At 40.8% G+C, this 6,225-nt stretch overlaps 1 non-coding gene across 1 annotated transcript; it reads left to right on the plus strand.

Annotated features, from left to right (window-relative positions):
- Positions 1 to 3,437: 3,437 nt before the first annotated feature.
- On the plus strand, positions 3,438 to 3,510 carry trnav-cac. The gene has a single exon. It is a non-coding gene; the product is annotated as a tRNA-Val (tRNA).
- Positions 3,511 to 6,225: the final 2,715 nt, after the last annotated feature.

Genomic DNA, 6,225 nt, shown 5'->3' on the forward strand with positions numbered 1-6,225 from the left:
TTCAAGACTGTTGGAAGAGCAATCCAGGTGAAGCTGTCATCAAAGCTGTCATCAAGGCAAAGGGTGGCAACTTTGAAGAATCTTTGTTTAACACTTTTTGGGTTACTGCATGATTCCATATCTGTTATTTTATAGTTTTGATGTCTTCACTATTATTCTACAATGCAGAAAATAGTCCAAATAAAGAACAACCCTTAAATGAGTAGGTGTGTCCAAACCTTTGACTGGTACTGTAGGTGCAGGAGACAAAACATGGATGGATGGACACACGAGTTTGGTCTGTGTGTGAGTGTATCAAATCAAATCGTATTCGTAAACAACAGGTGTAGACTAACAGTGAAATGCTTACTTCCCAACAGTAAAATTGAAAAATTATAGAAAGATAACACCAGGAATAAATACACAATGATAACTTGGCTATATACACAGCTCATCAGTACCAAGCCGATGTCCAGGGGTACTAGGTAATTGAGGTAGATATCTACATATAGGTAAGGGTAAAGTTACTAGGTAACAGGATGTATAATAAGCGGAAGGAGCAGAGCATGTGAGTCAAAACTGTTAGAGCAAAAGGGTGTCAATGCAGATAGTCTATATAGCCATTTTGGTAACTATTTATGAGTCTTATGGTTTAGGGTAGAAGCTTTTCAGGATCCTGTTGGTTACAGATTTTGCATCGGTACCCGATTGCCATGCTGTAGCAGAGAGAACAGTCTATGACTTGGGTGGCTGGAGTCTTCGACAATTTTTAGGGCCTTCCTCTGACATCGCCTGGTATAGAGGTCGTGGATGGCAGAGACTTCAGCCTCAGTGATGTACTGGGTTGTACGCACTACCCTTTGTAGTGCCCTGTGGTTGGATGCCAAGCAATTGCCATACCAAGCGGTGATGCTACCAGACAAAGATGTTCTCAATTGTGAAGTTGTAGAACCTTTTGAGGATCTGAGGGTCCATGCCAAATATTTTCAGCCTCTTGAGGGTGCCTTCTTCACGACTGTGTTAGTGTGTGTGGACCATGTTAATTCCTCAGGGATGTGGACACCGAGGAACTTAAAGCTCTCAAACTGCTCCACTATAGCCCCGTCGATGTGGATTAGAGTGTACCCGGCCCTCCATTTCCTGTAGTCCACGATCAGCTTCTTTGTCTTGCTGATGTTGAGGGAGAGGTTGTTGTCCTGGCACCACACCGCCAGGTCACTGACCTCCTCTCTATAGGCTGTCTTGGCGTCGTCTGTGATCAGGCCTACCACCACTGTGTCGTCAGCAAACTTAATAATGGTGTAGCAGTTGTGTGTGGCCATGCAGTTGTGGGTGAACAGAGAGTACAGGAGGGGACTAAGCACCCACACCTGAGGGGCCCCGTGTTGAAGGTCAGTGTGGTAGATGTGTTGTTGCCTACCCTCACTACCTGGGGGCGGCACGTCAGAATGTCCAGGATCCAGTTGCAGAGGGAGGTGTTCAGTCCCAGGCCCCTGAGCTTAGTGATGAACTTGGAGGGCACTTGGAGGGCACTATGGTGTTGAATGGAATGAACAGCATTCTCGCATAGATTGAAGTTGCCAGGGATAATAGAATGGTGCCGGAGGAGTTGCTGCTGTTTTACGGGCTCCTAACCAACTGTGCTATATTGTGTTTTTTCGCATTGTATCTTATTTTGTACATAATATTTCTGCCACTGTTTCTTATGGCCGAAAAGAGCTTCTAGATATCAGAACAGCGATTACTCACCTCGCACTGGACAAGGATCTTTTCTTTAAAGCAGGTCTGGGTGTTTTGTGAGAATTTGTCGGTGAGTGGGTAATAGTAGTGGAATGTAATAGTGGTTTATAGGTGGAGGATTAGTTGGTGGTGCAATATTTTCCTTTTCCCCCCTTCCTTTTTATTTTTGGTTAAAAAATGTAACGTGACTGACCACACACAACACATGCACAAACTAAATGTGGGAATGCCATGATACCGAAGAAGAAGAAAGTGAGGTAGGTAAACGCAAGGAGTAGCTTTTAATGCTTCTATAGGAAGTATTCAGACAAAACGAGTTTGCTTCAAATGAAGATGTTTACAACAGATGAAGCTATTGTCAGAGGGTTTTGCTTTTTAATGTTACCTATTATGGGTTGCAAGCTAATTGGTGATTAACTAGAACAAAAAAATGATCATGGTTTTGGGGATTTTCACAAAATGTAATCCATTGAAGGGTTCTTTTGAGGAAGGATTGTTTGACATTTGTATTTTAAAGCATAATTGAGGAAGAGATTATTGAAGTTTTTGATTGAACATTTGTGACATTGGCTGCATTTACACAGGAAGCCCAATTCTGATATTTTTTCCACTAATTCGTCTTTTGACAGATCACATCAGATCTTTCACATCAGATATTTTTCAGAGCTGTTATGATTGGTTAAAAGACCAATTCGAGAAAAAAAAATATCGTGATTCTCGTGTAAACGCAGTCATTTTGGCCTTACCCATGCCTCCTTGAAGACCATAATGTCTTAAAAAAATGTGAGTCATATGAAGCTTTACCGCTTGCTCTGTAATATTAGTAGTATTTTGACTTCAATAAAAAAAACGGTAAATTAATTTAGAAATATAGTTAAATAAATACATAAATATTGAAAATATAACATTTTATTTATTTCTGTCTGTAATAAAGCCCTTTCGTGGGGGAAAACTAATTCTGATTGTCTGGGCCTGGCTGCCAAGGGGGTGGCCTATGAGTGATTTCCTCATATGAACTGGACCTCAGCAAAATCTTTAAAATTGTTGCATGTTGCGTTTATATTTTTGTTCAGTATATTATACCCACCATCCTTTTACTTGTACCATTGCACGTCCTGCAAATTACCAGCAGAGGGCGACCATTCTGAATCCATTATCACATTTTCTCTGTTTACATCCCACTCTGGAACTTTGATAAACCCGTAGATTATATTGTGTTCAGAAGTCGATGTTGACGATATAGATAAAGTTCAAGTATTTATTTGTCATGTTGATTAAAAAGTTTAATATCTTAGCTCCCATCATCATGCCGATGAAAACCTGATCTGTTAGAATTATTTTAGTTAGAATTTACATTGAAAACTGAATTTACCATCGACCATATAATACCTTGAGAGAAAGAGGCGAAGCGAGAGGGTTAGCTATCTCTCGACAAAATCTGTCTAAAATAAACCCAATGCGTTTCAATGGGGTATGGATTTAAGCAGATCTACACTTAACGCCTGCCGAGACAACGACTCGCATTGTCAGGGCGGAGACATGAGCACCTCGTCATTATGTACAGATTTCTGATGAACCTGTCAGTCCATGGGTGGATCTCAAATGATGTCCCTTGATTCCTCACATTCCCCCCACATGCCTCTTTCTCAAAACACATTAGACGTGAGAGAAGACAGGAGGAACCATGAAAAGAGAATTAAGCTATTTCTAAAGTAACTGTTTCCGTAGTGTAGTGGTTATCACGTTCGCCTCACACGCGAAAGGTCCCCGGTTCGAAACCGGGCGGAAACATATTTTTAGCTCTAATGCACATTGGTACACAATTTAATGGTTTAATATATTCTGCCAACGTTTACATTAAACGATCATCTAAAACATAGTGGAAAAGCAATCTTGAGAGATATTACAAAAGACCAGTCTCGCGAGATAGTAATCAACGAGCGTGCTAGATGTTTATTTTTTCCAAGATAGTCCCTTTTCAGAAATCAGTTATATCTGTGCGTGGTAGCAATATTTCCGAATAGTAATTACGTGTATTCTATTTTCAACAATATAATAAAGCGTTACAGTTAGACTCACTACAGTGCATTGTGGTAACGTTAGCCAGCTAATACATTGCATGTATTCATGGAGCTAGATTAACATTACAGTACTAGTAACGTTAGCCAGCTAACGTTACTAGTACTGTAATGTTAATCTAGCTCCATGAATACATGCAATGTGCATTGTAGCTAGCTAACGTAAACGGACTAAACTCCACTCAATGGTAAAGGAAGTTTAGGATTAACTTCACCACTGAGTGGAGCCGAGACCAGTCGGCGGTTGTATTTGTTTAACGTTTTTTTGAAAAATAATGTGTTTCAGCAAACAAAGAGTGGCACGAAACTTCAGAGGAAAAACATAGGTACAATGTACCGAGGTAAAGACAGTTTCAGATTGGATATTCGCCTGTAGTTCTCCTTACGTCCACCAACAGCAGTTAGGGACCGTCAACATATTGACAAATCACATTTTTCAAATGTCAATAGCTCTTTAACCATTACTCCTAACACTTTCGAAACTGGTTGTAGCTAACCCGTGGCATAGATGCACATTGCACACCCTTTAGTTTGTCCATTTTTTATTAAAAAAAAAAATGAATTTGTCAAAATGTAGAATTTCAACAGCTCCTTGGCCATGTGACCTAGTGACTTCAAACAAGGTTCAGAATGTCCATTCAGTGGGCCTACACATGGCACACCCTTTAGTTTGTCCATTTTTTTTCTCACATGGTTTTACATGAATTTTTCTACATTTAGAACTTCAATAGCTCCTTGGTCATGTGACTACCCTTCTATATTGCACACTCTTGTTTGTGTACTGTAAAATCACGCGGTGTAACGTACGTTTTTCATAGCTCCTTGGTCATGTCATTTACACACCGAAGAAGCATGCAGTGGATATAGACCCATATTGCATAACCTCTAGTCATGTATCTTCTATATTGTTGTACATTATTATTAGTTTGACAATTAGGGAGTTCAGTCCAGTGTTGTGTTTAGCATTTTCTTTAATATTTATCTTTTTATCTTTGGTAGTTCTAAGTACTTATTTTCCCAGTTTTTTTTATATTTTTCCACAGTATTTAACAGTGGTACGCAATAGGAGAGAGACAGATAATATCTCCTTTCTTCGTTAATATCAACCATAAAGGAAAAGGGCATAGTACGAGAGTCATGCTATTAAATCACATTTTATTTGTCACATACACATGGTTAGCAGATGTTAATGCGAGCGTAGCGAAATGCTTGTGCTTCAAGTTCCGACAATGCAGTAATAACCAACGAGTAATCTAACCTAACAATTTCACAACAACTGTGTAAAGGGATGAAGAATATGTACATAAAAATATATGAATGAGTGATGGTACAGAACGGCATAGGCAAGATGCAGTAGATGGTATCGAGTACAGTATATACATATGAGATGAGTAATGTGGGGGATGTAAACATTATATTAAGTGGCATTGTTTAAAGTGGCTAGTGATACATTTTTTACATACATTTTTCTAAGTCAGAACCGTCCAGAGTAGTGATGCTAGGCAGGTGGGCAGATGTGGGAAGCGATCGGTTGAAGAGCATGCATTTCGTTTTCTTGCATTTAAGAGCAGTTGGTCCAAAGAAGGGCCAGAAGTATACAGAATGGTGTCGTTTGCGTAGAGGTGGATCAGAGAATCACCAGCCGCAAGAGCGACATCATTGATGTATACAGAGAAAAGAGTCGGCCCGAGAATTGAACCCTGTGGCACCCCCATAGAGACTGGCAGAGGTCCGGACAACAGGCCATCCCATTTGACACACTGAACTCTATCTGAGAAGAAGTTGGCGAACCAGGCGAGACAGTCATTTGAGAATCCAAGGCTGTTGAGTCTGCCAACAAGAATGCAGTGATTGACAGAGTCGAAAGCATTGGGCGGGTCGATGGATACGGCTGCACAGTATTGTCTTTTGTCGATGGCGATTATGATATTGTTTAGGACTTTGAGCGTGGCTGAGGTGCACCCATGACCAGCTCAGAAACCAGATTGCATAGCGGAGAAGGTACGGTGGGATTCAAAATGGTCAGTGATCTGTTTGTTAACTTGGCTTTCGAAGACTTTAGAAAGGCAGGGTAGGATAGATATAGGTCTGTAACAGTTTGGGTCTAGAGTGTCTCTCCCTTTGAAGAGGGGGATGACCGCGGCAGCTTTCCAATCTTTGGGGATCTCAGACGATACGAAAGAGAGGTTGAACAGGCTAGTAATAGGGGTTGCAACAATTACGGTGGATAATTTTAGAAAGAGAGGGTCCAGATTGTCTAGCCCAGCTGATTTGTAGGGGTCCAGATTTTGCAGCTCTTTCAGAACATCAGCTATCTGGATTTCGGTGAAGGAGAAATGAGGGAGGCTTGGGGTGCAGAGCTGTTGACCCGGGGTAGGGGTAGCCAGGTGGAAAGCAAGCCCAGCCTTAGAAAAATGCTTATTGAAAT

Source organism: Oncorhynchus mykiss, chromosome 26, assembly GCF_013265735.2.
Source record: "Oncorhynchus mykiss isolate Arlee chromosome 26, USDA_OmykA_1.1, whole genome shotgun sequence".
Taxonomy (NCBI): Eukaryota; Metazoa; Chordata; class Actinopteri; order Salmoniformes; family Salmonidae; genus Oncorhynchus; species Oncorhynchus mykiss.